The sequence below is a fragment of the Moschus berezovskii genome, chromosome 13 (assembly GCF_049115385.1).
Source record: "Moschus berezovskii isolate FMDL1 chromosome 13, NW_MosBer_1.0, whole genome shotgun sequence".
Taxonomy (NCBI): Eukaryota; Metazoa; Chordata; class Mammalia; order Artiodactyla; family Moschidae; genus Moschus; species Moschus berezovskii.
In genome coordinates this window covers 65,981,965-66,007,193 of record NC_142472.1, presented here as the reverse complement: position 1 = coordinate 66,007,193, position 25,229 = coordinate 65,981,965, and the positions used below count along the sequence as shown (strand labels likewise).

Here is a 25,229-nt window from a genome sequence, read left to right as displayed (position 1 = left end):
TACTCAGCACCCTAGCCTCCAAGTTCAGCTAAGGTTATCAAGCTACTCAAATCTAGCTCCACTCCTATTGGCTGTATGACCTTAGACAATAGTCTGCCTTGCCTAGAACCTTTAAAGCCTATAATTCCACTGCCTGGATCAATCTGGTTGTAATTCCAGTCATAATTCCAGTCTTATCTTCTGTGCCCCTGTAACCAGGCAATTAGCATATCCATTGCAAATCATCACAACTGTAAGTTTATGACCTCCAACCACAGACAAATCCTCTGCAATGCTGTGCCGTCATCCTATGTGTCTTTAAACAACCACCTTCAACCTAAATTTCTAAATGGTGATTCTAAATCTTTACCACTCTGCTTATGACCCTTCCGCAGAAATCATCAGCAGATGGGAACTCCCTCCAGCGCTTGCCCTTCTATCCAACTCCAAACATATCTTCATTTATGCCTATCCTGCCCTCCTTCCAACTCATCGAGAGAGTGTTCCACCACTAATGCATAGCTACTCTGGATACCAACCTTTCTTATCTCCTCTGGTGTTTTAGTCTTTTCACGTATCCATTCTACACTGTTTCCCCTGTCTCTCTCCCTCCCTGCTGCTTTCTTCCCTGCGCCTATGAATGTGCTTAGTCACTCAGTCGTGTCAGACTCTTTGCAACCCCATGGACTGTAGCCCGCCAGGCTCCTCTGTCCATGGGGATTCTCCAGGCAAGAATACTGGAGTGGGTTGCCATGCGCACCTCCAGGGGATCTTCCCAACCCAGGGATCAAACCCAGGTCTCCTGCATTGCAGGCGAATTCTTTACCATCTGAGCCACCATTGAAGCCCAGAGCCTATGACTAAGCCCATGCTTTTTATCTTTAAAGAGAAAAAAAGGCCTTCTATCTTCTACACAAACTCTCTTTCCATTCACAGACAACCTTCTGCAAAGATGCGTCTATGAAATCATCACTGCCTCTTTACAATCCTCCCATTCACCACTTTACCCACTTCGATCTGGCTTCCAGCACCATCTGAATTGTGACCCTATCCCCACAGATGGCAGAGGTGACATCGCTATTGCTCGATCCAATATAACCCGATATAACTTTCTAACACGTTGATATACACACTGTCTCTGTGTCATTGAGCATTGACCACATTTCTTTCTAAAGTCCCCTCTTCTTTGGCACCCGTGACATCACTTTCTCCTAATTTCCTGCTTGTGTGTGTGTGCTTAGTCACTCAGTCGTGTCCAACCCTCTGTGACCCATGGACTATAGTCTGCCAGTCTCCTCTGTCCATGGGATTTCCCTGGCAAGAGTACTGGAGTGGGTTGCCATTTCCTCCTCCAGAGGATTTTCCTGACCCAGGGATCGAACCCACATCTCCAGCATCTTTTTACCACTGAACCACTGGGGGAGCCCCATCAAGATCCATGCAAGCACATAAGCTGGTGATCTTCTTGTTCAAATCCTCTCCTTTTGTCTTCTATTCTCAAGAAGATCAGGGTCAGGAAGATCCCCTGGAGAAGGGAATGGGTCCAATATTCTTGCCTGGAGAATTCCATGGACAGAGGGGCTTGACCGTATACTACAGTCCATGGGGTCCCAAAGAACTGGACGTGACTGAGCAAGTAACACTTTTTAAAATCTCTTGAATTTGTCTCTTTCTCTCCAGTTCCTCAACTACTGCTCCATCATCTCCAAACTGAGCTGGTCTCCCTGACTACAGTCTTGTCTCTTTCTAGTCTGTCCTTCATAAGACTGCTGGCAGCTGTCTTTGCTTGTTAAGGTAGCTTTCTCAGCAGAGTATCAATCCTCGGCTTAGAGTCCTTAAGTGGCAGGAGTGTGTCCTTTGGGTAGTACTTACCTAAATTTATTTTACTTAATCTATTTGTAATCTATATATTTTATATTAAATTTATAATTGTAAAATCTCAGGACAAGTTTGGTAGAGAACTATTGGAACTTCCAGTCTAGACCGTCTTTCTCAGAATCAGGCAAGTTACTATGGCAGTCAGGAATTTTGTACTTAATAGTTCTCTGTTGCCAGTTTGATGAAATACGCATGATATATCCATAAAACTTAATGATTAAATCAAGTAATTTAAAATATATTAATTTCAGTTATACAAAAAGTTTAAAGTTCTCCCTCTCTCTATTTAAAAAAAGAAAATTTGTCAGTAGTTTAAAAAAATAATGTTATTGATTTATTTGACTGTGCTGGGTCTTTGTTGCTGCGAGGGCTTTCTCTCGCAGTGCACAGGCAGCTTCCCTTGTCTCAGAGCACAGGCTCTAGAGTGTTTGGGTTTCAGTAGTCGGACCACTTGGGCTCAATCAGTAGTTGTGGCTCCAGGGCTCTAGAGTACAGGCTTAGAAGTTGTGGCGCGCAGGCTTAGTTGTCCCTCAGCATTGGAATCTTCCCAGACCAGGGACTGAGCCCATGTCTCCTGCATTGGCAGGCGGATTCTTTACCACTGAGCCTTCCCTAGCGGGAAGATAGGATCCAACTCTTCTCGCCTCTCTGGTATCTGATGTGAAAGGCAACCGGTTTAGTAATTGAAACACCAGGGAAATACCAAGTGAATGGGGACAGCAGCAGAGTTTGTTTATGATTCTTTATATCTAAATGAGAAATCTTTCTCATTTTCCCTACCGATCCTTGGGTCTGGAGGAGAAGGAAGTAGATAGTAGCGGAAGGACCCAAATCTGTGCTCACACTAAATATATAGTTTTCTTTCTTTCTTTTTTTTTTGAGATATAATTGACATACAACATTATCTTCCTTTCAGGTATAGAATATAATGATTCAATATCTTTATGTATTGCAAAATGACCACCACAATAAGTTTAGTTATCCATCACCACACATAGTAACAAATTCTTTTCTTATGATGGGAACGTTTAAGATCGACTCGCTTACTAACTTCTGGGTATACAATCAGTTCAGTTCAGTTCAGTCGCTCAGTTGTGTCCGACTCTCCGCAACCCCATGAATCACAGCACGCCAGGCCTCCCTATCCATCACCAACTCCCAGAGTACACTCAAACTCATGTCCACAGAGTCAGTGATGCCATCCAGCCATCTCATTCTCTGTCGTCCCCTTCTCCTCCCGCCCCCAACCTTTCCCAGCATCAGAGTCTTTTCCAGATATACAATAGAGTATTATTAACTATGGTCGCCATGTCTATATTTTCATCAGTATAACTTTATTTTTCAATTTATTATTTTTAACTGTACCAGGTCTCTGTTGCTGCTCAGGCTCTTCTCTAGCTGCAGAGAGTGGGTGCTCCTCTTTGCCGTGGTGCGCAGGCTTCTCGTGGTGGCTTGTCTTGTTGGGGAGAACTGACTCTAGGGTGCAGAGGGTCCGTAGTTGAGGCTTCTGGGCTCTAGAGCACAGGCTCCGTAGCTGTGGTGCATGGTTTCAGTTGCCCCTCAGACCAGAGATCGAACCCTGTGTCTCCTGCACTGGCAAGGGAAGCCCCTTAATTAGTATAATTTTAAATGTGCTTTGATTTCTAATATGACCATTATCCCCTCTTTACTTTTTTTTTTATATTTATTTGGGTCTTAGCTGCAACATGCAGGATCTTTAGTTGCAGCATGTGGGATCTAGTTCCCTGACCAGGGATTGAACTCAAGCCCCCTGCATTGGGAGGCCAGAGTCTTAGCCACTGGACCATGAGGGAAGTTCCTTTGCCTTTTTTTAAAAGACCATATTAAAATAAAATAAAAGACCACATTACCTTTAATTTTAATCCTCCTCTTGCTTTTCAAAATGTCCATTAGACTTATATGTTTATGCCAAATAATTCTTAGGTCAATAAAGAGAAAAGAGGTGGAAGGAAAATGGACATTCAGAATTTTTTTATTTTGGTTGCCAAAAAGAAGACTGAAAAGCCATTTAAAAACTCTTGAAATGCTAACTGTAGAGGTTAAAAGTCACTCCAAAAGCCAAGATCTCCCAGCTTTGAATTTCACTTCCACCTCCCACAAGCTGGGTAAGCTTAGACAAGTTTCTTAACCTCTCTGTGCCCTCAGTGGTAACATTGGGATAATCTTATTATACCTACTTAAAGTCTTATTGTGAAGAATGAATGAGTAAATATATAAAGCTCTTGGCCTGGTGGCAGGTAGTAAGTGCTTAGTAAAAGTTTTTCTTTTCTTTCCCTTTTTTAAAAACTTTTTTTTGGCAACCCTGTGCCACATGTGGGATCTTAGTTCCCTGGCCAGGTATCAAACATGCTTGTCCTGCATTGGAACGCAAATTCTTGACTACTGGACCACCAGGGAAGCTCAGAAAGTGCTTGGTAAATGTTAACTCTTCTTAACGCCTGCATAGAACATACACACCACAAAAACAAGAACTTCTGTTTTGGCCACAATCCTATTGGCAGCAATAAATATTTGAAGTTCAGTTCATTCAAGTTCAACAAATATTTATGTGTACTTCTGACATGCCAGACAGACCTTTGAGATGCAGTGATGAGTAAGAATTAAGCTTAAAGAAGAAGGTAGAGTTCTCTCTCCAGTCTTTCTTTGCAAATGCTGTTCCCTCTTCCTGTAATGTTCCCTGCCACTTCACCTGCTAATTCCTGCTGCTACTGCTAAGTTGCTTCAGTCGTGTCCAACTCTGTGCGACCCCATGGACTGCAGCCCACCAGGCTCCTCCGTCCATGGGATTTTCCAGGCAAGCGTACTGGAGTGGGGTGCCATCCCTGCCACTTCACCTGCTAATTCCTACCATTCATCAAATTCTTAAAACTTTTAGCTCAGACACTATATCCCCACAGAAAAGCCTTCCTGACATCCGGAAACTTCCACAGTCCCTGTGCCAGCATCTGTCCTGTTCTTAGCAGATGGTGATTTGTGTGTTTCCCACTGACTAGTTAGTAACCAGAGGTCAAGAAGGTGGATCTCAGCTCTGTGGCCTCAGCGCCCAGCCCAGGCTCTGCTATGTGATATGTGTGAAATGTATGGTAAAGAAACTAATGATGACAAAGAAACCTGGCAGTCTTTCCAAGACGAGGGGACTCTTTTTGAACAGTCGTGCCATAGCCTTGAGATTTCCAGGTGGCTCAGTGGTAAAGAATCTGCCTGCCAATGATCCAATCCCTGGGTCAGGAAGATCCCCTGGAGGAGGAAATGGCAACCCAAGTCAGTATTCCTTCCTGGAAAATCTCATGGATAGAAGAGCCTGGTGGGCTACAGTCCATGGTGTCTGTAAAGAGTCCAACACGACTAAGCGAGCACACACACTGTAGCCTTAAGAAGCAAAGATGGGACTTCCCTGGTAGTCCAGTGACTAAGACTCCCCACTCCCAATGTCCAGGTTTAATTCTTGGTCAGGGAACTGGATCCCACATGCCACAACTAGGGGTTTGCATGCCACAACTCAAGATCCTATGTGCCACAACTGAGACCCAGTCAGTCAAATAAATAAATATTTAAAAAAGAAGAAGCAGCAAAGATATGTACTGCATTGCAAATCATGACTTACAAAATGGTATACTAACAAAATACGCACAGACTCACAGACATGGAAAACAAACTTGTGATTGCCAAAGGGTGGGGAAGGACAAATTTGGAGTATGGGATTAACAGATGCAAATTGATATGGATAAAATAGATAAGTAACAGGGATATATTGTGTAGCATAGGAAACTGTGGCCATTATCTTATAATAACTTATAATGGAGTATAATCTGCAATTATAAAAATAATGGAATGATTCTGCTGTACACTTGAAACTAATATAACATTGTAGATCAACTCCAGTTAAAAAGTTAATAAAAATAAAAAATGACATAATAAGCCAAACTTTGTAAAATCTCCTTTTGGTCTAGGTACTAAGTTGTTCTGAAAGTTACATAATAGGAAATAACTAAGTTAAATGGTGAAAAATGAAAATAAAAAGTCACTGTTATTTCTGTGATAACCAGGTAGCCAATAACACAACCTATTTGGAAAGCCTGACAGGTGACTAAAAGCCTGGGGACATTTATGTACACCAGCATCCATGTTACTCCTTTATAAAACTGTAGGGGAGAGAGAGGAATTTTCCCATGTCAGAAGTGTTTTATAGAATACCTTTTAAAATGATAAAGGTGGGACTTCCCTGGTGGTCCAGTGGTTAAGACTCTGCACTTCCAAAGCATGGTGCACAGGTTCAACCCCTGGTCAGGAAACTGAGGTCGCATCTGCTGTGTGGAAAGGCCAAAAAAATAAAAATAAATGACATTTAAAAATAAATAAAATGATAAAGGTGCTAAAATGTCCCTGGTTGCTATGGTGAAACAATAGATGTTAATTAAAGTAAGCAAGTCATCTGGACTCATTGGAGGATTAACTATTGTGTTAATTTCTTCAGTGGTGAGGTTTCCAGAGACTCAAGTGTGCCTGATTTCTTAGCACCATGTCTCCATATCAACCTTCTGTTCTTCCAGTATTCAGAGAAGGAAAGATGGCTAAAAAGGGTTCCTTCCGAGGAAAAAGTCTCCAAATTTCTTTCCTGAGCTTCCTCACTTACTGGTGATCTTCCCTGTTTTCCTCCAAGGGAGGCACCTCCCCCCTCACACATTCAGCCTCATTTCCAAAGAGCCAGGATCCGTTTGCCTTCTCCCCAACCAAGCTGGAAAAGCCTGTTAGATCTGGAGTCAGTGAGGAAATCACCATCGAAGTAAAATTTAACATGTGATCCTGAGAATTTAACATGTGATCCCAGAGAATTTAACATGTGATCCTGAGTTGGGCTGTTAGTATTTTAATAGATGAAATCTTAAACCAAGAAAACGAATGCCCGGTGTTCAAACTTTTAGGCACCAACAAACAAGGGGTCGAAGTGGTTTTGGGGTCTCGCCTGTGGCAGCTGTCTCCTCCACAGACGTAGATGGCTGATGTGTCTTCAGTCTCGGTTTCTGTTTTTAAGGAAGTGTCTCTTTCCTCTTCCATAAAAATTTGCCTAGGGCTGGCCCATAAAAACATGGCAATCACAAGCAATTTGAGCAAAACCACAGTTACGAAAACCTCAGGGTAATCTCTCCACCAAATACTTCATATTATCTGAAATTATCCAAAATTAATACAGTTACCATCTCCCCCTTCCCACAGCAGAGCAGAGGGAAAGGGATTTTGAATTGAACAATCTTTCCTCAGTTAAAATAATTCTGGAAAGAAATCAGCATTTGATCAAGTTTAGACAAGACTCTTTTGGTTGTTGTTGAAGATCATGGCAATGGTTTCATGTTTGGCCTTCTTGCCCCTTTCCAATTTGTTTACAATCACTGCTCCTTCCCCAGGGGTTTTGGAATGAATCATCAACTTTTCTTTTTCAAGTACACTATTAAATTAGGCTACAGCCTGGAACCAAACATTTGTTCTTACAAGCATTTCTTTCATGTCATCAGCTGTAATGGAAACCAGAAATTCAGTAGGCAGGCCTTATCTCTAGCAAAGCAGAAGGAGGGATATCTAGGCCCACACTTCTGCTGTCATACACCATTTGGACAAATCTAAAAATCATATCTAAGGGCTAGAGAATTCATGCTGGAATTAGAAAAGGCCAACTTAAATTTATACGACAATTCATAATTTCTTGTAATTCAGAAGTGATGCATGTCATTCATATTGAGTAAGAAGTTAAAAAAACTTCTTCCTCTGACTTTCAATCTTATGTAAGATGTTTTTTAAAGGATAGCCACACTTTAAAATAATCAGTGGTTTTTCAATTCCAGCTTCAAGAACTTAAAGATGCTTTCAGTCTATTTTTCATTTCAGGAGACAGCAATTGTTGACTACAAAAATACCTAATTATAAAAATAGCTACCATTTAGTGACATGTTATTATGAAAATCAGACCTTCACCAAAAGATATAAATGGAATAACACATGAGGTGACCATTTATCCATTCAACTAAGGGTGCTATCACTAACCTGAGGATTAGTGATGCAGCAATAAACTAACAAAACCCCCTGTCTTATGGAATTTTATATTGAAGGGAGGGCTAGGCAAGATAGATTGTTAACATAATAAATCAATAAATGTATAGAAAAACACTGTAGAGAAAACAGAGTGGGAAAGGAGATTAGAGAGGGTTGAAATGTGATTTCAAGAAAAGGACTCTCGGCAGAAGGAACTACCAGTGCAAAGGCCCTGAGGCAAGAGTACCTGGCACATTGAGGAACAGCAAAGAGTCCCACGTGGCCTGTGCAGAGGAAGTAGGCTGGAGGATCGGAAAGGATTAAGTCACAGAAGCAGGGTTGGGTTGCACAGATTATATAAGGCCTTATGGGGGCATTGTGAAGATGTTGGCTTTTACTTTGAATGAGGTGGGGGGCCATTGGGAGATTTTGAACACAGAAGCAGCACGTGTGCTAAGTCACTTCAGTCGTGTCCAACTCTTAGCGACCACATGGACTGTAGTCCACCAGGCTCCATCATCCATGGGCTTTTCCAGGCAAGAATACTGGAATAGGTTGCCATGCTCTCCTCTAGGGGATCTTCCTGACCCAGGGCTCGAACCTGTGTCTTAACACTAGCACCACCTGGGAAGCTCAGAAGTGATGTGATCAGACTTAAAACCTTAAAAGATTATTTTGGCTGGTGTGTTACAAATGGATTTAAAAAAGAGAAGGTTAGAAAGAGGAAGACTCAGTTCAGTTCAGTCGCTCAGTCGTGTCCGACTCTTTGCGACCCCATGAATCACAGCACGCCAGGCCTCCCTGTCCATCACCAACTCCCGGAGTTCACTCAAACTCATGTCCATTGAGTCGGTGATGCCATCCAGCCATCTCATTCTCGGTCGTCCCCTTCTCCTCCTGCCCCCAATCCCTCCCAGCATCAGAGTCTTTTCCAGTGAGTCAACTCGTCGTATGAGGTGGCCAAAGTATTGGAGTTTCAGCTTTAGCATCAGTCCTTCCAATGAACACCCAGGACTGATCTCCTTTAGAATGGACTGGCTGGATCTCCTTGCAGTTCAAGGGATTCTCAAGAGTCTTCTCCAACACCACAGTTCAAAAGCATCAATTCTTCGGCGATCAGCTTTCTTCACAGTCCAACTCTCACATCCATACATGACCACTTGAAAAACCACTAGCTGGGTATATACTGGACACTGGAAATATTAATACTTGTCTACTACACACTGAATTTTTACATTAAGTTCCCTCTTTTTTTTTTTTTTTTACTTATTTCAACTTTTAAAAATTTGCTTCAATAACCTAAAAGGAAAAATAATCTGAAAAAATATATACATATGTGTGGACTTAGCCGGCACACACACATGGATAACTGAATCACTTTGCTATACTAACTTTGAAACTAACACAATGTTGTAACTCAATTACACATCAATTAAAATAAATGAATAAATGAAAGGAAAAAAGTGCAGAAAAAATTGCTTCATTTCTTTGTTTTCCATGTTATTTGGGATAACAATTCAAATTTGAAAGCAGTGCAATTGCATTTCTTTGAAACACTGAATACATTTCAGACTTTTCACCATCGAGTCAAGCTGGTCTTCCTCTTTCCCTTTCCTTAATTTGGGCAAAGAATGAAAAATAGCACATTCTCTGAGAGCAGAAACAACTACAAATCAACAGAAGCAGACAAAAGTAACCTCTAATACTAATGGCTGTATTAAGTGTTTGACATGTACTAGGCACAGTGCTAAATGTTCAACATGAATTCGTTCATTTAATCTTTTTTTTAATTTATTTTTTAATTGGAGTATAATTGCTTTACAATGTTGGGTTAGTTTCTGCTGTACAACAAGGTGAATCAGGTATAAGTATAAATATATCCCCTCCCTCTCCTCCCTCTTGAGCTTCCCTCCTACCACCCCCCCATCCAGAATACTAAGCTGAGCTCCCTGTGCTATCATTTAATCTTGACAATGACGTGCTGAAGTAGGTACTATTATCACTCCCATTTTCACAGGAAGAGAGAAGTTAAATAACCACTTGAAGTTACATAGCTGGCAAATAGCCAGGCCTGGATTGGGACTAAGGCCATGGGACACAGAATCTGTGACCACCATAGTACATTACTATTACCTCCTAGCCGTCCACCAAAGTGTCCATGCTGAGAGACCGAGAGACAGGGTGGATCTCAGGAAAGTTTGGAGAGTGATGCTGTAAAGTAACAATTGTTCACTTGGTTTTATCATGGTCTGTATGGTTAATGAGGACTTCTCTGGTGGCTCAGTGGTTAAGAATCCACCTGCCAATGCAGGAATGGTGGGTTCGAGCCCTGGGCCTGGAAGTCCCCTGGAGTAGGAAATGGCAACCCACTCCAGTAATCTTGCCTGGGAAATCCCATGGATGAGGAACCTGGTGGGCTGCAGTCCATGGGGCCACAGAAAGAGTCAGACACAACTTAGCAACTGAATGACAACAAAGTATGGTTAATGAATAAGTGGCATTTCTGTTTATAAATCAGTCTTCTTTGAGTTCAATCTGCTTGAATCAGCACCCTCCTCCCCTTCTGCCTCCCAGCTTCCCTTCCCAACTCTCCACTACCACTACTGCCCTCCCCAACCCCCTCCACTGCCTGGAGCTTTATCAATCCCAGGGCTGGACTACACCATCTCCACTAAAGGTGCCACCTGCACCCAACAGCCAGCTCTCCCTCATTATACACCATAGTTCCAAGAGACTGTTCAGAGTTGTTTACAGCTTAATACAAAGGAAATGGCCACCCACTCCAGTATTCTTGCCTGGGAAATCCTGTGGACAGAACAGCCTGGGTGGGCTATAGTCCATGGAGTGGCAAAGAGTCAGACATGACTGAGCAACTAAGCACACAAAATTATTCCGGGAAAAGCTAAGGTATTTTTATGCTGTGATTTTGGTTTATTTAGGTCTCTTCCAGCTATAGGAAGAGATTGAGCACACTTGGGAAATTTGATTTGTCATTTGCACTCTGGTTGTTTGTTGCCTCTCAGGAAGGCCTGGTTCCTGTCTTATTTGCCATCTGAGGCAGGGAAAGCTGAGGTGGTGGGCATTTATATTTAGTGCAGTTAATGTGGCATAGATTCCAGATTTATCTCTTGCTATAACTTGATGAGAAAACGGATTTCGAGTTTAAATAAACTGGTAATGGATAATATTAGAAAAATACCAAAGAGTTTTCTCAGCTGCTTCTGTTTCTTTTTTGTGAACAGACTTTTTACCAGGGCTTTGCATTCCATCTGATTCCTTAGGGCTGCTCAGCACACTGTTGTTCTCATGTAAACATTTGATATATTTTGCACATATTGCATATATTTTATATATGTGTATGTATATATGTATGCATTGAATAAGTATGTGTTTCTTTTATTTTTTTTAAAAAATCCTGTTCTTTTATAAAATACAGTAGTTGCTTGCAGGGAATGTGGCTGTGAAACAGGGCTGAAAAGGAAATTTTATTCCACTGTATATATTATTTTCTACCTTTTGAAATCTATATGATATTTGTGAATTATCTCTTCTGTTTCACTAATTTATTTACTTTTAAAAGTAAACTATTTAAATTAAAAGAAATTAATTCTTTCCTTCAGTTCAGTTCAGTTGAGTCGCTCAGTCATGTCCGACTCTCCGCGACCCCATGAATCACAGCACGCCAGGCCTCTCTGTCCAACACCAACTCCCGGAGTTCACTCAAACTCATGTCCATTGAGTCGGTGATGCCATCCAACCATCTCATTCTCTGTCATCCCCTTCTCCTCCCGCCCCCAACCTTTCCCAGCATCAGAGTCTTTTCCAGTGAGTCAACTCTTTGCATGAGGTGGCCAAAGTATTGGAGTTTCAGCTTTAGCATCAGTCCTTCCAATGAATACCCAGGATTGATCTCCTTTAGAATGGACTGGTTGGATCTCCTTGCAGTACAAGGCCTTATGTAGTGTCAAAAGCATCATATTCTTTATTATGAATTTATTTTTTTAATGGAAATAATAAACTACTTGATAAACACTGTTTTAGGAAAGTATTCACCTCAAATGACTATCAGATAAATACTGAATGATCTCATTTTTATGTGGAATCTAAAAAAAAAAAAAGAATCATACAGACAGACTGGTCATTGCCAAAGGTGGGAGTTGAGGATTTCCTTGGTGGTCCAGCGCCTAAGACTGTGCTCCTAATGCAGGGGACCTGGGTTCAATCCCTGGTCAGGGAACTGGATCCTGCATGCTTCAATGAAGACTGAAGATCCTGCATGTTGCAACTAAGACTCAGTGAAGCCAAATAAATAAATGTGTTTTCTGTTTTTGTTTTTAAATAGGGGAGTTGGGAGTGGGTGAAGGGAATCATAAGGTACAAATTTCCAGTTATGAAATGTCCTGGGGGTGTAATGTACAACACAGTGACTATAGTTAATAATGTGAGTGAAAGTTGCTCAGCTGTATCTGACTTTTTGTGACCCCATTGACTGTAGCCTGCCAGGCTACTCAGTCCATGGAATTCTCCAGGCAAGAATACTGTTCTCCAGGCAAGAATACTGGAGTGGGTTGCGCTACTCCAGGGGATCTTCCTAACTGAGGAATCAAACCCAGGTCTTCTGCATTGCAGGCAAATTCTTTACTGTCTGAGCCTCCAGGGAAGCCTGTAGTTAATGATACCGTATTGCATATTTGAAAGTTGCTAAGAGAGTAGTTTTGCAAAGTTCTGGTCACAAGAAAAAAAAATTGTAACTATATGTGGTGATGGAAGTTAACTAAATGTTAACAGTGTTGATCATTTCACGATAGCAAATCATTATGTTACACCCCCGAAACTACTGTAATGTTATATGTCAATTATATCTCAATCAAGGGAAAAAAGAATAAAGTCCCCATGATCAGACAGCAGAGAGCCAGGCAGAAATACATTCCAGCTGAGCATCCTTGGATACATTGGGTAACTGCTCAGTGCCTTAGGTTTCACTTGTCTGCAAACTGAAGATATGGTGGTCTCTACTTCACAGGGTAGTTGTGGAGTTTAAATGAGTCTTATGGGTAAACCTGGTATATAGTTAAGATGTCTTAATAAATATTATTACCTTCAAAACAAACAAAAAAAAATACAAAATTGTTTTAACCAAAGGTTTCATAAAAAAGATTATGGAGCCTCCCTCTAATAAATATTAAGCTGTATTCAATCAGTATGGACCTAACAGAAGCAGAAGATATTAAGAAGAGGTGGCAGGAATACACAGAAGAACTGTACAAAAAAGATCTTCACGACCAAGATAGTCACGATAATGTGATCACTGACCTAGAGCCAGACATCTTGGAATGTGAAGTCAAGTGGGCCTTAGAAAGCATCACTACTAACAAAGCTAGTGGAGGTGATGGAATTCCAGTTGAGCTATTTCAAGTCTTGAAAGATGATGCTGTGAAAGTGCTGCACTCAATATGCCAGCAGATTTGGAAAACTCAGCAGTGGCCACAGGACTGGAAGAGGTCAGTCTTCATTCCAATCCCAAAGAAAGGCAATGCCAAAGAATGCTCAAACTACCGCACAATTGCACTCATCTCACACGCTAGTAAAGTCATGCTCAAAATTCTCCAAGCCAGGCTTCAGCAGAATGTAAACCGTGAACTCCCAGATGTTCAAGCAGGTTTTAGAAAAGGCAGAGGCACCAGAGATCAAATTGCCAACATCCGCTGGATCATGGAGAAAGCAAGAGAGTTTCAGAAAAACATCTATTTTTGCTTTATTGACTATGCCAAAGCCTTTGACTGTGTCGATCACAATAAACTGTGAAACATTCTGAAAGAGATGGGAATCCCAGACCACCTGACCTGCCTCTTGAGAAACCTGTATGCAGGTCAGGAAGCAACTGTTAGGACTGGACATGGAACAACAGACTGGTTCCAAATAGGAAAAGGTGTACGTCAAGGTTGTATATTGTCACCTTGCTTATTTAACTTATATGCAGAGTACATCATGAGGAATGCTGGGCTGGAAGAAGCACAGGCTGGAATCAAGATTGCTGGGAGAAATATCAATAACCTCAGATATGCAGATGACACTACCCTTATGGCAGAAAGTGAAGAGGAACTCAAAAGCCTCTTGATGAAAGTGAAAGAGGAGAGTGAAAAGGTTGGCTTGAAGCTCAACATTCAGAAAACAAAGATCATGGCATCTGGTCCCATCACTTCATGGGAAATAGATGGAAAAACAGTGGAAACAGTGTCAGACTTTGTTTTTTGGGGCTCCAAAATCACTGCAGATGCTGATTGCAGCCATGAAATTAAAAGACGCTTGCTCCTTGGAAGGAAAGTTATGACCAACCTTGATAGTATATTAAAAAGCAGAGACATTACTTTGCCAACCAAGGTCCGTCTAGTCAAGGCTATGGTTTTTCCCTTGGTCATGTATGGATGTGAGAGTTGGACTGTGAAGAAGGCTGATCGCCGAAGAATCGATGCTTTTGAACTGTGGTGCTGGAGAAGACTCTTGAGAGTCCCTTATACTGCAAGGAGATCCAACCAGTCCATTCTAGAGGAGATCAATCCTGGATGTTCATTGGAGGGACTGATGCTAAAGCTGAAACTGCAATACTTTGGCCACCTCATGCGACGAGTTGACTCACTGGAAAAGACTCTGATGCTGGGAAAGGTTGTGGGCGGGAGGAGAAGGGGACGACAGAGAATGAGATGGCTGGATGGCATCACCGACTCTGTGGACATGAGTTTGAGTGTATTCCGGGAGTTGGTGATGGACAGGGAGGCCTGGTGTGCTGTGATTCATGGGGTCGCGGAGAGTCGGACACGACTGAGCGACTGAACTGAACTGAACTGATTCAATCAGTTCAGTTCAGTCACTTAGTCATGTCCAACTCTTTGTGACCCCATGGACTGCAGCACGCCAGGCTTCCCTGTCCATCACCATCTCCTGGAGCTTGCTCAAACTCACATCCATTGAGTCGATGATGCCATCCAATCATCTCATCCTCTGTCATCCCCTTCTCTTCCTGCCTTCAATCTTTCCCAGCATCAGGGTTTTTCCAATAGAAATATAGGAATTTTAAATTCAGTAGAAGTTAAAACAATATATTCTTAAAACAAAATTTAAAGAGATTTTGACGCAAAATCACGTTTCCTCACCTTGTATCAATAGCAGCAAAATACAGACACAATAGCAGATACTGAAAAGCAATTATTACTGAATAGTGGAACGTGTCTTACTTAGTGGTGGCAAGACTCTAGAAATAGTCCATTTAAAATGAAGAAAAATATGAAGATGATGTAATCACCACATTTTTTAAAAAATTAAGAAGACAAAATAATAAATACAAATATTGTCAAGGAGAAAGCAAAGTTATCATTTGAACACGGTATTATCTACTTGAAAAAAAGAGAGAACTCCATTAAATACATTAGAAACAATATTAGGTGGATAGTTACAAGACTTTAAAATTAGCCAATAGACTAGGAACTGGGACAACTAGGTATCCACATTCAAAACAATGAAACTGGACAGTTACCTCACACCATGCACAAAAATTGACTGAAAATGGATCATGGCTCCAACAATTAAGAGTTACACTACAATATAAAACTCTTAGAAGAAAATGTAGAACTGAATTTTTATGACTTCAAGTTTAGCAATGGCTTCTTAGAAATGATACAAAAGCACAAATGCAAAATAAAAAATAGATACATGAGAATTCATCAAAATTAAATAAAAAAACACCTGGGACGGAGGCTCAAGAAGGCTGGATCCATGTATAGTTTTGGTTGATTCACATTGTACAGGGGAAGCTAACACAATAGTGTTATACGCCAATTAAAAATAAATTTTAATAAAGGGCCATCTCCCTTGCAAAAAAAAGACACCATCAAGAAAGTGAAAAGAAAAACCCACTGAATGGAAGAAAATATTCGCAAATTATGCCACTGATTTATTTGATATTCAGATATATTTTTAAAAACTCTGGCAACTCAATAATAAAATGATAAATAATCCCATTAGAAATGGGCAAAGAACTTAGACTTTTCTCTAAAATAAGATGTAGTAGTCCCCCTTTACTTGTGATTTTACTTTCCACAGGTGCAGTCAACCATGGTCCAAAAATATTAAATGGAAAATTTCAGTAATAAACAATTCGTAAGTTTTGACTTGCATGTCCTTCTGAGAAGCATGATGAAATCTCCCTCTGTCCTGCTCCACCCCATCTGGGATCATCCCTATGTCCAATGTGTCCTGCCCATTAGTCACTTAGTAGCCCTCTCCGCTATCAGATTGACTGTGTTCAAGTGAGTCTTATTTTATCAATACTTAATAATGGCCCCAAAGTGCAAGAACAGTGATGCTGGCAATTAGGAAATGCCAAAGAGGAGCTGTAAAGTGCCTCCTTTAAGTAAAAAGATGAAAGTTCTTGAATTAATAAGGAAAGAAAAAATATCTGTATGCTGAGGTTGCTAAGATTTAGGGTAAAAGCAAATCTTCTATCCATGAAATTGTGAAGAAGGAAAAAGAAATCTGTGCTAGTTTTGCTGTTCCAACTCAGATCGCAAAAGTTAAAGTCACAGTGTGTGATCAATGCTCAGTGGGGCTTCCCTGTTAGCTCAGTTGGTAAAGAATCCGCCTGCATCGCAGGAGACTCCGGTTGGATTCTTGGGTCGGGAAGATCCGCTGGAGAAGGGATAGGCTACGCACTCCAGTATTCTGGCCTGGAGAATTCCATGGACTGTACAGTCCGTGGGGTCACAAAGAGTTGGACGTGACTGAGCGACCCTCACTTTCACTTTAACACAGAAAAGGCATTAAATGTGAGAGAAAGGCCACATTCATGAAACTTTCATTACAGTATATTGTTATAACTATTCCATTTTGCTGTTAGTATTTGTTATTAATGTCTCATGTGCTGTGCTGTGCTGTGCTAAGTTGCTTCAGTTGCGTCCTACTATTTGTGACCCCGTGGACTGTAGCCCACAGGCTCTTCTGTCCATGAGGATCCTCCACGTGAGGATACTGGAGTGGGTTGCCATGCTCTTCTCCATGGTATCGTCCCGACCCAGGGATCGAACCAGTCTCTAACATCTCCTGAATTGGCAGGTGGATTCTTTATCACTAGCTCCACTTGGGAATCCCTGATCTTTTTATACCTTCCTTTTAATTTTGCTATGAACCTAAAGCTGCTCTAAAAGTATAGATTGTTCATAAATAGGATGGTTTGACTTATGATTTTTTGACTTTACAAAAGTTTGAAAGCAGTACGTATTCAGTAGAAACCATACTTGGAATTCTGAACTTTCCTCTTTTCCCAGGTTTGTGACCCTCTCCTGTGACACTGCTTTGTGATGACAGGGTAAATAGCCAATACACACACAACAGTTCTACCCAGACGCCCATTCTGGTTTCTTTTTTTCTCCCTTCCACACCCATTCTGTTTTTTACCTTCAGGACAATATTCAATAAATTATATGCTATATTCTATGTTTTATTATTAAATCAGCTTTGTATTAGATGATTTCGCCCCACTGTAGGATAATGTAAGTTTTCTGAGTATGTGTAAGTTAGGTTGGGCTAAGCCATGATGTTCAGTGGGTAGATGCATGAAATGTACTTTGGACTTGGCAGTGTTTTCAACTTAAGATGGGTTTACGGTGATGTAACCCCATTGTTAAGTTGAGGAAGATCTGAATATATGGAAGAATACATATGTGAGAATAATGGACATTTTGAAAAAGAGGCGACATTAAAGATAACACAGTCTTTAAAAACATACAAAAGAGATAAGGGTCATATCAGATATCAAAACTCATTATAAAACAATACTGATTAAATGTACAGCATGGGCATAGGACTCACAGATGGAATAAACAATCAGAATAAAAAGTCTGGAAGCAGGGACTTCCCTGGTGGGCAGACTCTGTGCTCCCAATGCAGGGGGCCCTTGTTTTAGCCCTGGTCAGCGATCTAGATCCCACAAGCCACAACTGAAAGATCCCAGAAGTTTAAACAAAGATCCCTTGGTAGTCTCACAACTAACACCAAGCACAGCCAAGTAAATATTCTTAAAATAATAATGATTAAAAATAAGTAAATAAAATAAAGTTAGTTACAAATTTAGCACACATTAATGACAGTATTTCAGCTGAAAAGAAAAAGGATGGATTATTTTATAAGTTTGGGATACTTGCTGAAACAATGGGAAAAAAATAAAGTGAGACTCCTACTTCACAGATACAATCAAAGTTTAGTGGGTTAAACATTTAAATGTAACAGAAGTTTTCAATGAATCCATTAATTGCTAGCAGAAAATAGAACTTCTCTTAAATTATTTATATAATCTTGGATACAGAATGTCTTTCTTTTCAGCATTGAAATATAGGAAAAATTATAAAGAAAAAAATTGACACATTTAACTACTTAAAAAAATCTTTATGCTCAAAAAATTAAATTTAAAGTTAGAGAAACCAGAGGAAAACTGGTTAGACTATATGTAGTTCTATATATAGAATACAGACAGATATATGATAAATAAATAGACAGGGCTCTTAAAACTCAATAAGATAAATATTTGAAGTCAATATCTTGTGTTCAGAGGCCATAAGCAGATATTTCACAGAGAAAACAATGTACATGATCAATAAACATTTTTTAAAAATTCAGACTCACTAGAATTCAAAGAAATGCAACTAAAAACAAAATCCTAGTTTTCATCTATTAGATTAACAAAGATGAAAAAGAGTTATATACTCAGAGTGACAAGAGTGTTGTAAAGAAGATTCTCAACCACTGTTTGTGCGATTATAAGTTTAAACAATTTAGTGATGTGTTTTTAAAAGTCTTTAATATATAACTGCTCTTTGATGCAGAAATCCCACTTGTAAGAATTTGTCCTGCTGCTGCTGCTGCTAAGTCGCTTTAGTCGTGTCCAACTCTGTGTGACCCCATAGACGGCAGCCCACCAGGCTCCCCCATCCCTGGGATTCTCCAGGCAAGAACACTGGAGTGGGTTGCCGTTTCCTTCTCCAATGCGTGAAAGTGAAAAGTGAAAGTGAAAGTGAAGTCGTGTCCAACTCTTAGCGACCCCATGGACTGCAGCCCACCAGGCTCCTCCATCTATGGGATTTTCCAGGCAAGTGTACTGGAGTGGGTTGCCATTGCCTTCTCCTAGGGGGAAAAAAAGAACTTGTCCCAGGGAAATAACTAGTTATTTGTATAAAGATTTATTTGCAAGGGTGTCTGCTTACACATTGTTTATGAAAGTAATTTTAAAAGGAGAAAATATAAATGCTTCATAGCAGGATATTGATTAAATAAGTTATGATATGCCCATATTATAAAATGGCATGCATCTTTTCATTATTTTAATGGTGTATTTATTGACATGAGCAATATTTATTACATATTGGTAAGTTAAATTATAACATGGCATGAGTATATTTTACAAAAATTGTAATCACTATTATACGCATTGTCTTGGCAACAGTCTGGAAGAAAATAAACCAGAACATTGATTTTGGTTTATTCTGATGACAGGATTATGGACACTTTTTCATTTATCCCATTTCCATTTTTCCCCTAATCCTGTAATAAAACGATGATTAACAAAGAATGACAAAATTCAAAAGGAAATAAATGGAGAAATAACTATTACAGAATAAAAGAGGGTGCTGAAGACAGTCTCTTTGTGACTAAATCTCTGAATATAAGTTAGGCTACCTGGGTGCTATGAAAAAAAAAAAACACCTCTGGATTTCACCAAATGCTGACATGAAAGGGAGAGAAGAATCTGAATATTCTTTGTGAAATCCTGCCTGCCTGATGCTATTTTAAAAGTCATACTAATGGTCATAAAGGATCTTGAAGGGTAAAGCCTAAATAAATTATGATAATGGAAATGAATTAGCAGAAAGAATCTATGAGCTGAGAATTGTTGTGTGTTTGATAAATCAACTCAGTATCAAAGGCTTGTTTTTTTTTTTTTTTTTGGATGCAGCTACATAACCCCTGCTGGGGAATTCTTAAGAAGAGCTGCTCAACTGGCTATTTCATTTCATGATTTACTGGTTATTTCTTCCAAGAATATTCGGACTGAAATAGGACTGCCTGTTGTTATATGTCTTTAAGAAACAAAAATAAATTCTAACAAAATAGGATCAAAACTTCGTTCTTTCTTATTGTAACACATTCAGAGATCAGTTATAATGAGCAAGGAGACTACTCTCTGTGATACACAAAAAGCTGTGGGGCCAAACAGATATAAGGGAGAGTTTTTTCCTCCCACAAATGTGTGTACGACATGTGCATAAAGCGATTCTCTATTCTGGGCATTTTCCACTACATTTACTTTTTATGCTGTGTCTTAATCTACGCAAAATAGAGAGAAATCTGCACAATTAGGTTATTTTTTTATTTGAATATGCTATGAATGAAGTCTCCTAGTGTCTTAGGTTGGGAACTAGGAAACAGACTCTGAGACAGAGATTTATAGGCAGAAAGTCCATTGAGAACAACACGCATAACGGAGCCAGGGAAGCAGAATAGGGACAGAAGTTTGGGCTCAAGTGACCTCCTGGGGTGCTGGGGAAGTGAGACAGCTCATCCAAGTTGTCTTGTGGATAACTTGATGAGCAACAGGACTGGATCTTTGTAGTCTCCTTCCTTTGTACCCATCGCTCACTGCCTTGCAAAGAGTTCTAATCTTCTGCATTGCAGACCAATTTTTTACAATTGAGGCAACAGGGAAGCCCAGAAGTATCTTAATCTTGAGGAAAGCTGCTTCCTTCAGGCAAGTCCTTGGGAAGACTTAGTTGTAAGCTAATAGCAGCCAACACTTCCAGCAGCTGGGGGTCTGAATGTCTCCAAACTGAAGGGGAGTCTGGGCTGGGTATGGACTGAATGTTTGTGTCCCTCCTCCCCTCAAGTAATATGTCAAAACTCTAATCCCAAGGTGGGACATTTGGAAGGTAGTTAGGGTTAGATTAGGTCATGAGGGTGGCACCCCCATCATTGAATTAGTGCCCTTCCATAAGAAAGGAAAGCCATGAGAGAATGTAACCAGGAAGACAGATCTCACCAGAATGTGGCAACTTGATCTCAAACTTCAGCCTCCAGAACCCCGAGAGATCAATGTTTCTTGTTTAAGCCATAGTCGTTATTTGTTTTGGCAGTCTGGACTTTTTAAGACACTATTCAGTTCAGTTCAGTTCAGTCGCTCAGTCGTGACCAACTCTTTGCGACCCCATGAATCACATCACGCCAGGTCTCCCTGTCCATCACCAACTCCCAGAGTTCACTCAAACTCATGTCCATCGAGTTGGTGATGCCATCCAGCCATCTCATTCTCTGTCGTCCCCTTCTCCTCCTGCCCCCAATCCTTCCCAGCATCAGAGTCTTTTCCAGTGAGTCAGCTCTTTGCATGAGGTGGCCAAAGTATTGGAGTTTCAGCTTTGGCATCAGTCCTTCCAATGAACACCCAGGATCTCCTTTAGAATGGACTGGTTGGATCTCCTTGCAGTCCAAGGGACTCTCAAGAGTCTTCTCCAGCACCACAGTTCAAAAGCATCAATTCTTTGGCAATCAGCTTTCTTCACAGTCCAACTCTCACATCCATACATGACCACGGGAAAAACCATAGCCTTGACTAGATGGACCTTGGTTGGCAAAGTAATGTCTCTGCTTTTTAATATACTATCTAGGTTGGTCATAACTTTCCTTCCAAGGAGTAAGCGTCTTTTAATTTCATGGCTGCAATCAGCATCCAAAGTGATTTTGGAGCCCCCAAAAAGAAAGTCTGACACTGTTTCCACTGTTTTTCCATCTATTTCCCATGAAGTGATGGGACCAGATGCCATGATCTTTGTTTTCTGAATGTTGAGCTTCAAGCCAACCTTTTCACTCTCCTCTTTCATCAAGAGGCTTTTGAGTTCCTCTTCACTTTCTGCCATAAGGGTGGTATCATCTCCATATCTGAGGTTATTGATATTTCTCCCACATTGCACCAAACTCTATTACTAGTTACACCCTAACTTATATTAACATTGTAACATTTCCCAAGTTGTCCTGCTCAAGTAAACATATGAGAAGCAAATTAATAGTTGAAGGTAGAATTCTTAAGAAAGTAGCTCTGCATTTTAACCAAAAAGTATTTATTTGACTTCTAGAGTGGTGAAGTAGGAATAATCATTACTCTCTACCTCTTGCCCTGTTATCAATCTAGGTTATGTGGTAAGTTACTTTGCTAATAAAGAAGTGAACTTAGCACCCTAGAGACGAAAGTTGGAATTACGTTTGTTTCCCTGTGTTTCTGTTACTGCACAGTTCTGTCCTTTTCCATCTTATTTTGGAGACTAAAAAGGACACTTAGGGAATTCCCTGGTAGTCCAGTGGTTGAGATTTCACCTTCCAATGCAGTAGGTGCAAGTTCAATCCCTGATCAGGGAACTAGATCCCACATGCCTGGCAGCCAAAAATCCAAAGCAGAAAACAGAAGGAATACTGTAGCAAATTAAATAGAATTTAAAAAAAATCCAAAGTAGGGGTGAAGACCGCTTAGAGTAGGATGCTTACATTTCATAGTAAATAGTGTAAAAGGTTTTCTATTTTTAATTTATTAAAAAAAAATTTTTTTTTTTTTTTTAATTTTGGATGTGCCATGCAGCTTGCTGGAGCTTAGTTCCCCCACCAGGGGTTGAACCTGAATCCAGGCCCCAGCAGTGAAAGCCCCCAGTCCTAACCACTGGACAACCAGGGAATTCACAACACTGAAAATGCTTTGATTTGAGTTTTATCTTGAAAAGTACAATAAAAATTGTGAAACTATGTTTATTTTTATTTACCAAAATATAGGCCATAAAGGTCTGTCTAGTCAAAGCTATGGTTTTTCCAGTTGTCACATATGGATGTGAGAGTTGGACTATAAAGAAAACTGAGTGCCAAAGAATTGATGCTTTTGAACTGTGGTGTTGGAGAAGACTCTTGAGAGTCCCCTGTATTGCAAGGAGATCAAACCAGTCCATCCTAAAGGAAATCAGTCCTTAATATTCATTGGAAGGACTGATGCTGAAACCAGTACTTTGGCCACCTGATGCAAAGAGCTGACTCATTTGAAAAGACCCTGATGCTGAGAAAGATTGAAGGCAGGAGAAGGGGATGATAGAGGATGATATGGTTGGATGGCATCACCAACTCTATAGACATGAGTTTGAGTAGGCTCCAGGAGTTGGTGATGGACAGGGAAGCCTGGTGTGCTGCAGTCCATGAAGTCGCGAAGAGTCGGACCCAACTGAGCGACTGAACTGAACTGAACTGAGGCTATAATGATCACTACAGGCTCACTCTTAAAACAAAGAATAAGTCAAATGATTGACTGGAATTTTGGGACATAATTTTTTCCAATCAAATCTTATAGCACGAGTGACATTTTCCCCTTTATTTATGTAGCATGTGGATGAAGGTGAACATTTAATCAAATGCTTGAGGGTTTTCCTGATCCTACCATAGTCTCTCAGTCCTTTAATTAGAACTCATGGGGAGTTGGACTCATCTTTAGAAACATCTCTGCTGTCCTCATTCTTCCGGATGTTTCTCTCTAGTTGTGGATGTTTTCACTTGAACATCCAAGAGACATATCCATCTTCAAGAGTCCAAAACAGACCCTTAGTTCTCAGCTTTCCCTGTCCCTCCCCCACCTCTATCCCATCTTCGCTTCTCCAGCTGCCTGAGACAAATATGAGGAATTATCCTTGATTTCTGTTTTCCTTCTCTCACAGGTGACGTCCCGTTCATCAACACGTCCAAATGTTTCTGCACCCCTAACCTAACTCCTTCTCACCACCTCCATTGCTCCATTCCAGAACCGTCTGCCCCTGCCTGAGCCACTTCACCACCTTCCTAATGGTCTGCCAGCTTCTCTTCTTTTCTCCCTGCAACTACTTGCCACAGAGCAGCCAGAATGATTTTTAAATATATTTAATTTTATTAGGCACAAACTTTTACACGGCTCAAAGCTTAACACACTATAAAAAGATAAGCCCAGAGAACTCTTGCACTCCTCACGCCAACCTTCGAACGATAGTTATTTCCACTGGTATCTTTTTGTTTCATCCTTCTAGGATTTTGAAGGCAAACGCAAGCATTTGTACAAATGTATCTCTCACCTTCAGTTCAGTTCAGTCGCTCAGTCGTGTCTGACTCTTTGTGACCCCTTATTACGTAATAAAAGGTAGCCTATCATGTAGACTGCTCTACGCTGTTCTAAATCTTGCTTCTTTTTTTCACTTATTAATAATACATCCTAGTGCTCTTTTCATGTTAGTGCATAGAGATCTTCCGTATTTGTTTTTCCTGAAGCTTATCACACCACTGTTTATTGAACCAGGCACCTTTTGCTGAACAAATAATGCAACAATGAAAAGTCCTGTACAAGTGCCATTTCATACATGTGGAGCTGTGTCTGTGGGGTAAAATCAGAGAAATACAATTGCAAAATCACGTATGTTAGTGTATTTGCCAGTTTCAGAATGAAAATTTTACAGATAAATCTGTCACTTCCCCTGCTTAAAGACTTCCCCTAATTCTCCATCCCAATCAGGATAAAAATAAAAACCCCTGAGACCCACAAGGCCCTCCTTGATCTGATCTTTGCTTACCTCCTCAATATCTATGTCTTTACCCCTCTTTCACTGTGGACTACACCTTCTTTTATCAATCTCATAAAATCATCTTTTGTGAGATGTGCAATTTTACTTTGCAGTTGATTTCCATTGTGTTTGGATCGGATGGTCATATATGTGTAAAATCCTGTCATCGGCTTGAGACTTGACAAAGAAATTGTCCTAGAAGGGGAAAACGGATGCTAAAGTTTAATGGGGATGAGTATTATACATACATACATATATATATATATATATGTATATGTATTAATGTGGACTTTTTTTTGGCTGAGCTGGGTCTTCCTTGCTGCATGTGGCCTTGCTTTAGTTGGGGCAAATGGGGGCTGCTCTCTAGCTGTGGCTCTCAGGCTTTTCATAGTGGTGGCCTCTCTTGCATGGAGCACGGAAAGGCTCTAAGCGCACAGGCTTCAGTAATGTGGCTTGCTGGCTCTAGAGCTCGGGCTCCGTAGTTGCAGTGCAGGGGCTTAGTTGCTCCACAGCATGTGGAATCGTCATGGACCAGGCATGGAACCCATGTCCCCTGCATTAGCAGGCACACCCTTACCCACTGTTCCACCAGGGAAGTCCCAAGGTGGGTATTTATAAGTAGCCACTTGATAAGTAAACATGTCTAAGTTATGATTTTGATTTTCCTTCAAAGCTTCAAACTTC

The 25,229-nt window shown here is 40.6% G+C and overlaps 1 long non-coding RNA gene across 1 annotated transcript in view; it reads right to left on the bottom strand.

The window, feature by feature from the left end:
- The window catches only part of LOC148775859 (uncharacterized), a 125,984-nt gene that overhangs the window by 40,647 nt on the left and 60,108 nt on the right, over positions 1 to 25,229 (bottom strand). Inside the window, exons 3-4 of the long non-coding RNA XR_016038900.1 lie at positions 6,073 to 6,185; positions 3,223 to 3,450 (exon numbers count right to left, since the gene is read on the bottom strand). This is a non-coding gene — a long non-coding RNA (uncharacterized LOC148775859). The remainder of the gene's footprint in view (positions 1 to 3,222; positions 3,451 to 6,072; positions 6,186 to 25,229) is intronic.